This window comes from Cornus florida, unplaced genomic scaffold (assembly GCF_030987335.1).
Source record: "Cornus florida cultivar Cherokee Brave unplaced genomic scaffold, ASM3098733v1 CherokeeBrave_3.0.0_Hap2_Chr04, whole genome shotgun sequence".
Classification (NCBI taxonomy): Eukaryota; Viridiplantae; Streptophyta; class Magnoliopsida; order Cornales; family Cornaceae; genus Cornus; species Cornus florida.
The window spans coordinates 66265510-66282645 of record NW_026775574.1 but is presented as its reverse complement, the minus strand read 5'-3'; the positions used below and the strand labels follow the sequence as shown (position 1 = coordinate 66282645).

Below are 17136 nucleotides of genomic sequence, written 5' to 3'. Positions count from 1 at the left end.
AGATAACCTATATTAGTAATAGATAAGGAAAACTACTCATGATCGCGCAACTAATTTTTTACTTATCGGTGACCCATTCAGCATGTCCCATATGCCAACACATTTGGTTTTGAATCACCCTCGTCCAGATGACCGAGATAAGTCATTCCACTTAGTGTTTCCATCGAGTTAGAAACCAACAATTACACTTATGAATAAAATATCCAATTTTATTCCTTTGAATGCGAACATTAATAATTACGAATACCGATGAATATATATCTCAGAAGCATGAACCTTACTTTATGTGCACATAAATTTATCCTATCATAATTAATAGACAATTAGCTCAACAACTCTTTGAACTACTCAATACAATAATTCATGGCCTTGTGGCCAAGTGGTATCTCCTCTACCTCCCAAAGTGGATGGGAGAGGGTTTGAGTCTCCAAAAGAGCAAAGTGGGTGTGTGAGAGTTTTTTGCCAATGACGAAAAAAAAAAATTTACATTGTTTCCTATTTATCTATAAAAAAAAAACAACCCAATACAATAATTCATCATTATTATATATGAAAAAAAATAAATAAAATTTTCTTAATTAATGTCAATTTACTATCAATGGCTTTGTCAGGCACAGACAAACCCTAACACCATCTACAGTAACAATTCTATACAATTTTTACTAGTTTACCCTTTTTCAACAAGGTCATTTTTTTTTGTTCTTTGGGTACTGAGATAGGTGAATGGAATTTTCTTTTTCTTCCTTAGCTTTCTAGCTCTGCACAATTCTTCCTTACTATTACGCTTATTGTGTCCTTTTTTATTTTAATAAAAAAATAGTCATTGTTATTCAATCAAATCCCAATTAATTTCAACTGTCACACAATTGATATTAGAATTATCGTTTAATCTAGTTATCTTAAATTTTCAAGGAGTTCTAATGTAAATGACATTAGAATTATCTTTTAGTGTAGTTATCTTAAAATTTTCTTCTCGTAAACTTCGAAATAGGTATAACAGGCCGGGCGCTTGCCATAAGCCCTAAAAGCTTAAGCTGTTGGGTGGATCTGCCTACTTGCCCATATAAGCCCAAGACTTTCCCTATCCGGATCCAATGTAAGACAAGAACTTTCTAACATTCTCCTCCACCTGAACTCGCAACGCTCTCATTGCAGTCGGACCATCCTACTTACTTGTCCCACCTAACGGCAGAAGTACCCAATAACAACCCAGACACAAACCCAACCCGTGTGGGTGCTTAACATGACACTGGATCAAGGACTTGGCATACTTTGATACCACTTGTAATGGGTCGGGGGCTTGCCATCCGACCCAAAAACTTAAGTTGTTATGATGTAAGACAGAATTCTGCACAGTTCGACAAGCAATTCAACAAGTTCGTTTTTGACAAACCAATAGTTTTGTTTTTTTGGGTAGAAACGATGCGTTGAGACAAACCCACTAGCTTTAGCTTATGGGCCACGCTGGTTTTCGGCTGAAAACCTTCGTTTATGGCTCTGAATTGCGTTTTATTGTCTTATACAAGGCCTGCTAGTTATTTCGGGATTTTTCAAGGCCTTAATGAACTCGGATTGCTCTAAAATTTTAAATTTAGTATTTTTTATTTTGTAAGTTTTTGTATTCTATTTTTTGCGGAAATTTTAGAGAAATTTTATTTTTAGGCTTATTTTTGGTGTTTTTTTCCTTTTGCTATTAGGTTTCTTTATTTTTTAGTTTTTTTTTCTAGTGTTAGGTTTTCTTTTATTATAAATATGTGTATTGCAAAGTGCATAATTAATTTTTATTCATTCAATTATCAATAATATATTAGATTTCTCTGAATTATCTCTTCATTTTGTGGATTCAAAACACCTACTTTGTGGATTCAAAGTAAATTGTTCCTTGTGAACAAATTTATCGTTTCCGCTTACGTTAGTTGGTATCACAACCCTGTCTTTTCTTGGTCTGATGGCAGATGAATGTGGTGACGGTAACCTCGCTAGCGACGAAGATCGACAGAGAGAGGATCTTTCAAGAAATTCAAGCAACCCTTGTTGGGCTTGCGTTGGGTCCAAATCTTAATCACGATAACAAGAGCATGCGAAATGTTGACGAAGATCTCGTTCGTCCTTTTTGGAAACGCAACCCCATCCCGCCGCATAGGCAGCTAGCCTACGACGATAAATTCAATGATAGTGATGATGAAGATTACGTTGAAAACGTGTTTGGGGGTGATAGAGACACGCGAATATATTCTAATCATTGGGATTATGATCCTAGGAATTTTCCTCCTAGTTTTGATGGTCTCCTTCATGTTGAAGATTTTTTGGATTGGCTAGAAGACTTTTAGATGTTCTTTGACTACATGGAAATTAAAGAGGAAAATAAGGTGGCACTGGTCGCATATAAATTTGAAGGAATAGCTTTTAATTGGTGGGAACAGTTATGAGTTTCTCATGCACGACAAAGAAAAGCATCGGTACGATCTTGGTTGAAGATGAAACGTCTTTTGCTAGCCAAGTTTCTTCCACCTTACTATGAGATTAATCATGACAAGAATTTTGTTGTTTCACCTCTTGTTGTTGAAGTTGATGCCGTTAAGGAATTTAACGCGGCAAAAGTAGAAGATGGTGACAAGAAGTTTGATGTTGATAGCGAAAAATATGAATAAGAAAATTTTAAATTGCATGTCCAAGATGGTTTTGATGAATTTGAGATTCAAATTAGTGTAGGGTCATTATTTGAGCAGATTGCAAGTGAAGAAGTTTTTATTCAGAAAGGTGCTAATGAAAATACTTAGGTGTTGTGCTGTGGAGATTCACATGGCGGTGAACAATATGATTTTGTGGTAGGCAATAATTCATGTTGTTCGCAGCCAAACTTGAAGAAGAGGTCTTTTTAAGTTGGGGTGGAGGGGGGGGGGGACTGATGTAGGACAGAATTCTGCACAGTTCGACAAGTCCGTTTTCGACAAACCAATAGTGTGTTTTAGGTGGAAACGATGCATTGAGAAAAACCCACTAGCTTTTGCTTGTGGGCCATGCTGGTTTTTGGCTAAAAACCTTTGTTTACGGCTCTAAAATCGTGTTTTATCGTCTTATACGAGGCCTGCTAATTTTTTCAAGATTTTTGTTCAAGGCCATAATGAAGTCGGATTGCTCTAAAATTTTAAATTTTAAATTTAGTATTTTTTTATTTATTAGGTTTCTTATTCTATTTTTTTTGGAATTTTTGGAAAAACTTTAGTTTTAGGCTTATTTTTAGTGTTATTTTCCTTTTGCTATTAGGTTTCTTTATGTTTTTAGTTTTCTTCTAGTGTTAGGTCTTCTTTTATTATAAATATGTGTACTGCAAAGCGCAGAATTAATTTTTATTCATTCAATTTATCAAATTTCTCTGAATTATCTCTTCGTTTTGTGGATTCAAAACACCTATTTTGTGGATTCAAAGTAAACTGTTTCTCGTGAACAAATTTATCGCTTCCGCTTACGTCATGTTAGGTGGAGTTGTCTACCCACCATATAAGCCAAGACTTCCCTATCCAGATCTGATGTGGGACAAGAACTCTCTAACAATAGAGAACTGCTTATGCTGACTATATCTGACTTAAAAAAAATATGAACTATGATTTCAAACTAGTTATAACATAGTATCATGCTGTATTTTTGCAACCAAAAAATACCCTTTCCATAATCTTTTTCAGCAGGATTGGACAAAGAAAAAGAAAAAATAATTTGAATAAGAAAATATCCCCCACAGTACAATGCTTCCTGCACTTAGAACATAGAATAAGTTTTCCCGCAGTTAAACAACAGATGTGCTATGGTTGAAAGAAAAACCAACCTTTTTCCCAACTTCAAGTGACCCTATTTCATTGTCCCAGAGTACTGATTTTGCACCATTTACTGTCACCATTTTCAGAATTGTTTCAGCAGGAAGAACTGTAGGATCAGTTGTTCCTTTCACACAAGCTTCCCTTCCTTTGTTGATCAGAGAAGCTAGGTACATCTCATCAACTGCACAAGGACAAGTCCACGTGTAAATTCTCAACCAGTATCATTGCCGTAAGCAATACTAATTAAGAAGTAATTTCCACTTACCAATGAACTACAAAGGCATCTAGAGAACAACTTTAATTTCGGTCAATTTTAAATCACGAGGGCGAACCCTGAAGAAGCAGACACTGTATTCATGACAGAACATATCATGGCAGTAATAAATTTTGCCAAGAATACATGTAGCATGACCCAAAGGGAAGTTAATTCTTTTACTTCTTCACTGATTTTTTCTGCCTACTGTTGTTTGCATTGTTAAAATCTTGACTTGCACCCTCGAAGAAAATGTTTCTTTTTTGTGTAAGTACAAATTACCAGATATAAAGCCACTAACACAGATCCATGACAAGCTTATCTATGCCGCCAAGATTTATAAGATGTATTTATCAATGAGAAATCCCTAAAGCATTACCGACCAAAAGAAAAACAGAAGCCAAAAGAAACTCTAATTGGTCTCTTAAAACAATTACCAAGTCTGAATATCACAAATAGCAACTGTCTCTTTTTTTTTTTTAATTTAATTTTATTTTTTTGGCCGTGGGTGAATGTGCTGGGAAGGAAAGCTGGTTAGCTGAAAATTGAGCAAGCAGTTCCATGGTTACATCAATACCCACAAGACATCACCATTACATGATCTAAAGAATAGGGAAATCTTACATAAAAAAAGTGCAAGATCGAGTCCATTGTGCTCCAACAGTACATTGATCGATCGAAGCTCTAAATATACAAGGTAATGTTATGCGTATTTTCTCTTTCGAGAGAAATGTGGAGTTAATCGAGAGAAATGTCTGAAGGGGTTCAACAAGCCACTGCTACTCTTCTCTTTCGTATTTTCTTGTCGTGGTAGAGACGTGGTTGGAGTCTTCTACTCCGGCCAGTCACCGGAGTCATAAACTCCGGTGTAATCCTCTGCTACTCTTCTCTTTCGTATTTTCTTTCTCTGTTGGGTTCGCTGTTTTTGTGGTTCTTGTCTTTCTTCGTCGTTTGTTATGCGTTCGTTCTTAGATGTTGCTAGGTTGCCTTGTTTGTTTCAAGGAGAAACTGCAAGATCTTCAAAACACCTATAGAGGCTCTTCGATCTTTTTGGATGATGATTCAATTGGTAGGAGGAGAGAGGATCTCCGGTCGTGTTTGGTTGGGAAATTTGATAAGGATGTGGGCGATAGGGCACAAATCGTGGCTTGGGCCTCTCGAATTTGGAAGGTTTCCTCCGGAGTGTTTGTCTCACCCTTGCCTGATTCTCTACTGCTTTTTTGTTTTCCTTCTCCGGCTGAGGCTTCTCGCGTGCTCAAAGAGGGTTGCCGTGATTGGGGGACGGCCATGTTTTGAATAGACAAGTGGAGTTTTAGGGTGGGGTGCTTTGCGGTGATGAAAGGTAAGGGGTTGAAGATGGTAACGCTATACGGTCTCCCCTTTCATCTTTGGAGTCATGCCCTGTTCGTGACGGTTAGTGATTTGTGTGGTGGGTTTATCTGGGTGGACGCCGATGAAGCCGTTGACGCTGAAAGGGTCCGTATCACAGTGTCGGACAGTAAAGTTTGCCCTCCTTTTGTCTTCATTCATGATGATCGGCTCTGTTATAAAGTGGCGGTGTGGGAGGAGAAGCCACCCGATCTTGTCCCGACAACGAATAGTTTGGAAGGAGGGGATGGCTCGCACTTGCTTAAGGAATCTGATTGTTTGAGATGGGACTCGATGGGGAGGAAGGGTTTAGCCGAATTCCAGAGATGGAAAGAGTGGAGGGATACGCTTTGGATCTGTAACTCGGAGTGCTTTCGTCAGCTTTTCTCTTTGAAACGAAAGGAAAGTTCAGTGGCTGGGATTGATCGTTGCGGGCAAGCTGGTGGTCGGGTGTTTTAGAGGGGAGGCCGTCAATCCTTCTTGCAGAGGAGGGAACTGGGACGAAACCGTGGTGGTTTCCACGTGAACCAAGCGCGTGGGAGGGGGAGATTTGCTAACCAGACACGTTGTTGGCGCTCAGAAGGTGACCGTTCTAAGTGGTTAACAGCTGGATCCAATTCACGTTCAAATTCTTGGGCTCCAAAGGCGGGGTTTGTTGTTGGGCCCTCTAGTGGGCCATTGAGAAAGACTTCTGAAGCTGTTGCTTATGGGCAGGGTTCTGGGCCTTCTTTTGGATCTACGGATTCTAGACTAGTGCCATTGTGTTTCGGCAGTTCTTATCATTTTCAAAAGGTCCGGTTAAAGGTGTGTCGGCCCATTCGAATATTGTTAATTGCTCTCCTTGTGGGTCGTTGGGTAAGGGCTGTGGGTTGAAGGATGGACCGGTTTCGAGTCTTGTTTGCTCTGGGCCCGAATTGGGGAGTTCTTTGGTCCCTGTGGTGATTGACAAAGGGCTTTTGCTGCCCATTTCTTTGCCTGTAAGTTCCAGTGGTGGTCGACGTCCAAAGGGGTCTGTTCAGGGACATCGCATGAAGAAGAGAATTTCTCTCCCCTCTTTCCGTAAAAGATGGACAAGAAAGGAGAAGCAAAAGTGGGTGCCACGCCTGCAATCTGAGGTTGAAACGGGTAAGTCATTCTCCTCGCATAGACCTTCTTCACTCCAAACCTTCTTCCTCTCATCCCTGTGAGGGGACACAAAAGAACTTGGGGGTTGATAAGGGTGTGTTTGCTTCTGTTGCAAAACTTCTTTCCCCGGTTTTTGAGGAGAATCCTGATACTGTTTGTGTGGAGCGGCATGGTGGAGATAGTGGTATTGAGCTAGGAACCTCTCAGTTGTGTGATTTTAATTGTGAAGGAGTTACTGTGTGTGTGGGGAGAGATGTAAAAATTAAGCTTGATGATGTTACAGCTAATGTTTGGGTGAAGGAGCTGCGGGATCATTTGGCCTTGAAGGGTTTGCAAAGTGATTCTAGTGCTTCTGGGTTTGTTGAGGAGGTTGGGACTCCTTTGGGTTGTTGTTCCCTTTCTGTTTCTGATGCTTGGGAGGGCGATGCAAATTCTCTTGTTGGGGAGTTGGGTCTGGTTCAGTGGGAGGGGGATGAGAAAGATATTGATCTTTTTGTTCCTTTGGCTGTTGTTTGCCCGAAGAGTGAGAATGGGAGGGATTCTGTTGCAGTTATGAAAAAGAAGTGTGTGGAGGAGGAACGGTTGAGAGAGAAGGGTGGAGAGGTGGGTTCGCTTTTGGGTGTTTCTTTTGAAGGTAGGATGGAGGAGGCAATGAAGCTGTTTCATGAGGTTCTTGATGCTCAGCTTTTGGATAGGGTGGGAGGAAGGGTTAGCTCTCCAACTGGGATGGGGGAGAGGGAGATGCAGAGCCCCTCTGATTTTGTAACCTATGAGAGGAGAAATAGGGGTCCAGGGAGAGGGACAGTGGAAGGAGGAGTGAGGTTGCTTTTTCATCCTTATGAAGCTACGAATTCTTTCATGGAATGTCCAAGGTCTTAATGACTCGACTAGAAGGAAAGTTGTGAAGTCAATGATTCGGAAAGAGGGAGGTCATGTGGTTTGCCTTCAAGAAACCAAAATTGCATCGATGACGGATTTGATTGTGCGTAGATTTGGGGGGGGGGGGGGGGGGGGGGGGGAAGATTTGTGGAGTGGATTGCTTTGGATGCGGTTGGTTTTTCGGGTGGCATTCTGATTATGTGGGACAATCGTTGGGTTTCTCTGGGGGACTCTCAGGTGGGGCTATTCTCTGTCTCTTGCGTTTTCTCTTTGTTGGAGGATGGCTTCTGCTGGATTTTTTCTGGTGTTTATGGTCCTACAGAGGATAGTGTGCGTCATTTGTTTTGGGAGGAGTTGGGCGAGGTTCGAAGGAGATGGCCGTTGCCTTGGTGTATCGGAGGAGACTTTAATGTTGTTCGTTCTCCTTTTGAAATGTCAACAGGGGGTAGATGGACGTTTGACATGGAGACTTTCTCGGAGTTCATTGATGAGGCTAGGTTGTTTGATTTGCCTTTGGTGGGTGGTCCCTTCAATTGGTCTAGTGATCGTTCTCCTCCTACCCACTCTCGTCTTGACAGGTTTCTAGTGTCCAAGTGATTGGGAGGAGAAATTCTCCGATGTTGTTCAGGCCACTTTGGCTCGCCCTATTTCTGATCATGTTCCGTTGATGTTGGATTGTGGGGGTTTGCGTAGTAGAAGATCCCCTTTCAGATTTGAGAATATGTGGCTTTGGGCTAATGGTTTTCTGGAGCATGTCCGATCCTGGAGGGCGGGGTATGGTGTGGTTGGCACCCCAAGTTTTTCTTTTGCAAGTAAGCTGCGTCTTTTGAAGAATGATCTCAAAGTTTGGAACAAAGAGGTCTTCGGTAATCTGGTGTGGAGGAAGAATCGGGACTTTTCAGAGATTGCTAAGATTGATCGGATGGAGGGTCAGGGTATTTTATCGGATTCCCAGAAACTTAGGAGGGTAGAGTGTCAGGCGGAGTTTGCTGAGATTGCTGTCATGGAGGAAATTTCGTGGAGGCAAAAGTCTAGAGCTCTATAACTTAAGGAGGGCAACAACAACACTAAGTTTTTCCATAGACTTGCCAATGCTCATAGAAGGGGCAATCACGTTGGGAGGATTCGGGTGGATGGGGAGATGTTTTGTAAGGAGGAGGAGATTTGTAAGGGTTTTGTTGATTACTTTTCGATGTTGTTTACAAAATCTTCTGGTTAGAGGCCCTTGCTTGCAGGGCTTCATTTTGATTCTATTTCGAGTGAGGAGTGTTCGATTCTGGAGGAGCCTTTTTTTGAAGAGGAAGTTTTGTCTGCATTGAAGAGCTGTAACGGGGATAAAGCCCCAGGTCCTGATGGTTTTTCCATGCGGTTCCTGTTGGAGTGTTGGGAGGTGGTTCGTGAGGAGGTGATGAATACTTTCTACGCTTTCCATGCTTAGGGCTCTTTTGAGAAGAGCTTGAATGCCACTTTTGTTTCTCTCATCCCAAAAAAGGGAGGGGCGCTGGATGTTAGAGATTTTCGCCCTATTAGTTTGATGGGGTGTCTTTATAAGTTGATTGCTAAAGTCCTGGCTTCTAGGTTGAGGAAGGTCTTGGATCATGTCATTTCTGATTCTTAAAATGCTTTTGTGGGCGGTCGTCAAATTTTGGATTCAGTTCTCATTGCTAGTGAATGTGTGGACTCCAGGTTGAGTAGTGGGGTTCTGGGTGTTTTGTGTAAGTTGGATATTGAGAAGGCGTACGATCACGTGAACTGGAGTTTCCTTTGTTATTTGATGGAGAGGATGGGGTTTGGTGAGCGGTGGAGGAAATGGATTCTTTTTTGCATTTCTTGTGCTCGTTTCTCTGTCCTTGTGAATGGTGCTCCGACCGGTTTTTTCTCTAGTTCAAGGGGTTTGAGGCAAGGGGATCCGCTCTCTCCTTTCTTGTTCCTTTTTGTGATGGAGGCTCTTAGTAGATTGATTAAGAGGGCGATTGAGTTGGGATTTTTGAGTGGCTTTCGGGTGGGCAGGGATGCCGCTAGTCAGTTGGAGATTTCCCATTTGATGTTTGCTGATGATACTTTGGTGCTTTGTGATGCAAATGTGTCCCAGTTGAGATATCTGAGATGCGTTTTGGTCTGGTTCCAAGTGGTCTCTGGGCTTAAGATCAATGTCGGAAAAAGTGTTCTTGTTCCGGTTGGGGAGGTCCCTAAGATTGAGATGTTTGTTCAGATTCTTGGTTGTCGCACTGGCTCATTTCCCATTTCTTACTTGGGGTTGCCCCTGGGTGTCCCTTTGAGGTGTGTGGGAAGTTGGGACCCGGTTGTTGATAGATTCGAGAAGAGACTGGCGGGATGGAAGAAACAGTACCTCTCCAAGGGGGGTAGGGTTACTCTGATCAAGAGTACCTTTTCATGTCTTCCCACGTATTTCATCTCTCTTTTTCAGATTCCTTCTTCTGTGGCTGAGAGAATCGAAAGATTACACCGTAATTTTCTTTGGGGGGTCATGGAGAGGAGTTCAAGTATAATTTGGTTCGTTGGGAGCAAGTGTGTTGTCCAATTCGGAATGGTGGTTTACGGATTAGGAAGTTGTTGCCTTTCAACAAGGCTCTCCTTGGGAAATGGCTTTGGAGGTTTAGGGTCGAGAGGCGTTGGCTTTGGAGGAGGGTTATTGTGTCCAAATTTAGGGAGAGCAGTGGAGGGTGGAGTTCTCTTGAGGTGCGTGATCCTAGAGGGATGGGGGTTTGGACTCTCATCCGGAAGGGGTGGGATGATTTCAGTAAACATGTTCGTTTTCGGATCCGTGATGGTAGGAGGATTAGATTTTGGGAGGATGTTTGGTGTGGAGAGCGTCCTCTTGCTCTTGCTTTCCCTTGGCTCTATAGAATTGCTTCTCATAGGCAGGCCATGGTGGTTGACTGTTATCATCTTGATAACGGGAGGCTGACTTGGGATGTTCAGTTTAGGAGGCATTTTCAGGACTGGAAAACTGAGGATGTCACTCGCTTTTTGGAGTTATTGTATCGACAGGCGATTTTTGCTGGGGATTCGGATTGTTGGCTTTGGAATCCTAACTCTCAGGGTCGTTTCGAGGTTCAGTCCTTTTTCAGATGTCTTACAGTTGGCGCTGGAGGTCCTTTCCGTTGAAAGTCTATTTGGCATTCTAAGGCCCCTCTCAAGGTGGCCTTTTTTGCTTGGACCTCTGTCTTGGGTAGGATTCTAACCCAGGATAATTTGAGGAGACGGAATTAGGTGGTTGTGAATCGTTGTTATTTGTGTAAGAGCAATGAGGAGACTGTCGATCATCTTCTGTTGCATTGCAACATGGCTGGGAACTGTTGGGATTTAATGCTTGGTTTGTTTGGGGTCCCTTGGGTCATGCCTTGTTCCTCTAGAGGGTTGATTGAGGCTTAGAGAGGTTTTTCAGTGGGGGCCCTCATTCAGGATGCTTGGAGGGCTATGCCTCTTTGTATTTGGTGGTGCATTTGGCTCGAGAGAAATCGGCGTTATTTCAACGGGATGGAGAAGCCCATTTCTATGCTTAAGTTCTCTATTATTTCCACTCTTTTTTGTTGGGTTTCAGGGAGAGATTATAGATCTGTAGAGGAAATTATTGTTTTTTTGGCCTCTTTGAAGGCTTGAGGCGCTCCTTGGCCTTTAGTTTTGTTCTTGGGTTTCTCTCCCCTTCTGAGCGCTTTCTGAATATATTTTTACTTATCCAAAAAAAAAAAAATTGTGCTCCAACAGTAAAGTAAATTTATTTATTTAACGGAGCAAGAATGGAAAACCAGAATTTCAGATTTAAGACAAACCAATGCTCATTCTATTATTCGATGGTGCACCATCTGTTCCCAAGGACACACAAATACCAGCCTCAGTCATTTCTTTTGTAGGGGCAAATCCAAGCATACGCATTGCAGCAGCAGGACAATGAGATACTTTAATACCAGTGCTTGAAAGGAAACCAATCTGAAACGAAAATATGAGATAATAGTTTAAACACCCTGCAATATATACATACATACATATATATATAAGCAAGGTGAAAATTGTGATTAATCAACAACCAATTAAAAATTGCATTGACTTCTAGAAGTAATTAAAGTAACCACAAACAAAAAGATTGTTAAGAATGTGTAACTTTTCTCTATCTGTGTTTTATTTTGTAAGAAAAAGTGCAAAGGAGGAGGGGGAATGTTCAATGATCAGCTCCGATCAGCAGTTTAAATACAAAAATTACCATTATATTGAAGGCCAAGAAATATGCAAGGCAGTTCAAGAAATGTTTAAAATGCCTTGCACCAAAAAAAATGTTAAAAATGCTCAAATTTTCCACAATAAAAAAAAAAAAAAGAAAAAAAAAAGAAAAAAGAAAGAAAAATCCTTGAAACAATATCATGCATTGGTCACTAATCAAACAAATTAACCACAGTAGCACATCTCTTGCCACTCATTTATTAAGTAAAGGGGGAAAAAAAAAAAAGAATATTAAATGGTTATGATGTACATGAACATCTTTCAGCCTGTATTTTAATGTGCATTCCACTTCACTATCTTTGGGCAGTCTTTGACAGCATTCTGATTTTGTTCTATGTCCATGACAAGTTATGCGGTTTGATTTGATTAGTGCAACACAGAATGAGCAGAAAGAATTACCTAAGTTTTATTGACCCATACAGTATGAGCTGCTAGCAAAATACCCCGCAGGAGCTTGATTTTCTCCAAATATGAAACAGTTCCATGATCAACTTTTCGAGAATCCATCAAAACTGCATTCTCATAAGGTATCCCTGCAACGTGCTACATACAGAAAACATTAAAGGAGAACCAGCAGCAACAAACTATTAAAGAATTCATATCCTTTGTTTTTGGGGGGAGGGGGGATGCTATGCCTAAGACTATTCTATATTTCTGAATAAACAAAGGAAGAAGAAAAAAGAGAAACAAACAAACTTTTGTACCAGATCAACAGAAATTGGTCAAAATATTGAACAGAGAAATTCTATAAATTTCTCAAGATGAAAGCAACTTTGGCAATTTAAAGTTTTGAAGATCTCTCAAAAAGAGGACTAATAAAAAAGCAAGTAATTTATGTAGTGGAAGCCTCTATTGCAGTTTCAGTAAGAAGACATAGGAATAAAAACTTCCGATGCCATGACTTGGTATACCTGGGTTTAACCATGAAGGCAAAGTAGTGGACAAAATGAGGAAACTGGTAAATTAATTCTACGAATTAAAATATCTAATCCAATGAGCTCCTCAAGCTCGATTGGAAGTTGCAGTGTTACCTCATGACTGAGCTGTAGCTCATGATGCTATCTCAAGAGTTTGTGGTGTTAGGGCTGAAAACAAGGACTCGCCAAGGTCATTCCCTGCGATGATCTACATCTTGATTGGTCTTAGAAAGACCAAGAATTTTAAATTTCTCATTCACTATTTTCTCATTCTTCATTGAGTTATATAGATGATCTAAAAATGTCGGGATTTATATTTTGTTTGCAGAATCACATGAAGTTTTACCCAACACCATACATCTAATGGAATGTATGAAATACTTTTGAACCGAGAAGAAAAGAGAATTTTCAACTCAAATTGGAACTTGCAACAGATAAAAACGGAACAAAATTTAGAAAACATTCATGGAAACAAAATTCAGCCATTTAGACTAATTATGCTATGGATTTTGATATTCTGTCAGCTGTCATCCAGGACTCATGTTCACCAATGTTGCTAGTGCTACTTAACCTGAGAATATTCTCTTATTTGCTGGTATCTCCATTTAGTTATGTTGTCCTAACACATGTGCTACGTATCTCCAGTTGTCCTCTGTACTCCCGTACTCTTATAAATAGGCTATTACCCCCCTCTGCATTTCAGTAAAAGTTCTGGGAAAAGAGGACAACAGTGACTTGGGGCCGGGGCTCTCTCTTGATTTATCCATTGGTACCACACAGGCGCAAACACTCTCTCTCTGCCCCCTAAGGCCGCACCAGCTTCCAACCCATCCACTCTTCTTATTCCTCCATCACCCTACCTGTGATGCCTCCATCTCCATCACCAGACGCAGACACCCACGAGACTCGCGACAAAAGGTAATCAACACACCAGACATGCAAGAACATGGAATTCAAAGGTGTTTTAGATTATGAGAAAATTTTTACATGCATATAACCAGGGCGTCTAATGAGATATCCTCAAAAAGCTTTCATACACACATGCATTTGTGTGTGTGTGTGTAAGAGAGACAGAACAATCCCTACCATGTGGATCCCAGTTTTCAGCTCTTCCACTGTCTCTCTTGTTTCAAGCAGTAAACGATCAGTTGAATTCATAATTTGCCTGATTCCAAGCCATATTCTGATGCGTCCATCTGCTGTAACTGGGTGTTTCTTGTAAAGTTCCTTTTGAGACGGTCCTTAACATAAAGACACACTTTGTTCTCATAATGATTGAAGTAATTGACTAAATCAAATAAGGATACAAATAAATCACAATAATTTCTAAGAGATGCTAATGAATACAAGGGTAAAGAATGTAACATATGCTAGGGCAGTAGGATAATTGGTTCATGCACAGGATGCACCTCCAACGCTGTCTAACAAACAATTCACCCCAGCCCATGATAAAATAAAATGAAAAATAAAAAAATAACCAATAAAATAAGCACACTGAGAAAGACACAATTAGTATTTGTTATTTATCATCCCAGATGTTAAGAAATGCAGCAGTTGGGATTTATGTGTGCGGAAGATTCTACATCATGCCATATATGAGAGATTTCCGGTCGACATCATTGACAGTGACAATCTTTCAAACGTCTCCTTTGAGCTAAACCTTTTGTCTTTTTCTTTTCAGACAAGATTCATTAAAAGAGTGCTCAAAGGGGAGCGCAACTTAAGAACAAAAGCAAGACTAAGAAAGTCTGCTATACATTCAATGAATCCACAAAATTCACTTTATCCCCTACTGATTTACAATTCCATCCCTGTAACCAAAAAAATTGAAGTACAAAGAATAGAGAAAATAAGCACCCAAGTCGGAACCTCAACTCCATCAAAGGAACGCCTGTTCTGCTCATGCCCCAACCCCCACTATAAAGAAAGGGAATTTACCCTCCAACCATCTCGGACTGGCCTCCTCACTGCACACCCTCTCCAATCCTCCAGCATGCCCTGTGGGGACTCTGGCATAAACCAATTGACACCAAAAAGGGCAAAGAGCGTAGCCCAACTATCTCAAGCAATCGGGTAGTGCAAGAGAAGCTGACTGACTGTGCAACACCAATTGACAATAATCTGACACTTCCTCATAGATTATCAATAGTCAAAATCCTCCATAGAACCACTGTCCATCCAAAAAAGGCCACCTTGAGCAGTGCCTTGGTGCCACACTGCCTTCCAAGGGAAAGAAGGCCCACGAACATCCATCAAACTTCGGTAAAAAGCACGCACCTCAAAACAGAAATGGCTAGACTCCATCCAGACCCAAACACATCAGGCTCCACCCCTCCCAACTTCTGATGATATAGCAGGGCCAACAACTCACCAATATCTCCCAACTCTCAATCCTGAAAGGGCCTCACAAACTGGACATCCCAAAGCATCCTCCCACTATCAAGCAATAGTGGTTGGCCACCATAATTTCCTTGTCCATGGCTATCCAAAAGAAACACGAATAAGTGGATGCTAGCGAACGATCCCCACACCACACATCTGTCCAAAAGCTGACATCCTCCCACTCCTCACCCTAAACCGAATGTGTTTGGAGAATTCGTCCCATCCTCTCCGAATAGCCTTCCAACGCCCACCCTTGCCAGCTGCCTCACCTATAAGGAACACCATCCAATCCCTGATCTCTCCAAATTTGGTGGCAATGACCCTCCCCCAAAGGTTACGTCTATCCACCCCAAATCTCCAAAGCCATTTCCCAAGCAAGGCCTTATTGAACAGCTCCAACCTTCTGATACCCAACTCACCTAGCTGAATAGGCCTACAAACATGCTCCCAGTTCACAAGATGGAATTTGAGAAAATCTCCCATGCTGACCCACAAGAAGTTCCCTTTCAACTTCTCAGTTCTCCTCACAATTAAGATAGGGACCTGTAAAAGAGAAATAATATGTTGGAAGTTCATAAGAGTTAAAACCCCCCAAACTGCACACCCCTCCCCCCCCCCCCCCCCCCCCCTCCCTTCCTTTCTGTCTCTCTCTTTCAATATTACTTCTTCCAACCTGCTAACCTCCTCTCAAAACGCTCCACCACTGGAACCCAAACAGACACACTCCTCGAGGAAAGATCCCAGTGGCAAACCCAAATATTATGGCGGCCCGAATTTCAAAGAACCCGGTGCGTTAGCGAGTAACCTGAAACTGATCCGATAACGAATCCCAAATGCGGAAGCAAGAAAAGAGAAAGGGTCTCTAGAGATGGATACCACCTCAACTCAAAAGAAAACAACGCGAAAGCTAAAGTTTTAAAACGGACAAAGTAATGTGCAAGGGGTAAAATGGTCTTTTAAAAAAAAAAGTGTATGCTGTTGTGCATACCATTGGATAGACAACGAAAAAATAATAAACTTTGCCTCAAAAATCACTTGATTTGGAGTTAGAACGAAAAAGATATGAATTTATGAAGTTTTACAAAAAATTGCCCAAATGTGCTCGGTACGACTGATTTGGCTGCGAGCAGTTTGCTTTTTGAAAACACGTGATTTTCAAGGCTAAAACGGGACTTTTCGCCCCCCCCCCAAAAAAAATGAGTCTTCTAATCAGCTATGGTCCGTACCAAAAATAATATGCAACCTAAAATGACCAAAATGCCCTCAAGATTAATTAAGTCGTGAAAGTAAAAACTGGCTGAAATTTGACATACATTCAATACATCAAAAAAGTTTGGCCCTTGGCCTCATTACATATATGTTGAAGTAGCATTAAAATAAGGTACTTAGGTTTATATTACATGTCAAAAAGAAAACAAATCATGATTCTAAACAAGTGATACATTGAACAACATCAAAGAGAATAAAATCATGCTAACACTTGCATGTCAAAGTTATACAAAATTAACCAAATGAGCCCAAGCCAAGCTAGGGAAGGTGAGCGTCCGAAAAGAGTGTCTCTTTGCCTAAAAAAAACCCAAATCAACTAGGGTGAGTAAACGAATTACTCAGTAGGATAATGCGCATGCGTATAACCTAAAGTTTTAACGGTTTTGTCAATGTAATATAAACAGATACACGTGCATCATGCTCCCTAACGTCTAAGTTCAGTGTGGAGCTAAGGGATCATCCTAAAGCTACATTTGAAACAATTTAAACACAATCCACCATAAGAGATGCAATTAAATAACATTGGAATAACTAATACAAAACAGCAAGTTACAACGACTCAATGTTATCAACTTGAAATGAAATGCGAAATCAAACACCACGAAAATATTGGAAGAACAACTACCACAAAGATAGAATAATGAGAAGTTTACACCACTCCAAGAACTACAATTCAACTTACACAGACTCCACTATAATGCAACTCACACATGCGACTCCATGATGCAATGAGATGTACTGCGGAATCAAATCCGATGCAAACAAATGGTGCGCTTCCACACCCCAATGGCTTAGAGTTCCTTGGGACTTTCAACCCAATAGACTCGATGTCCACTTTTTCAATATTCGGATAGCGTCTATCCTTCAATCATGTTATGCATGTCGTAAA

At 41.0% G+C, this 17136-nt stretch overlaps 1 pseudogene; it reads right to left on the bottom strand.

The window, feature by feature from the left end:
• LOC132303397 (uncharacterized) overlaps window positions 1-17136 on the bottom strand; it is a 35239-nt pseudogene that overhangs the window by 10909 nt on the left and 7194 nt on the right.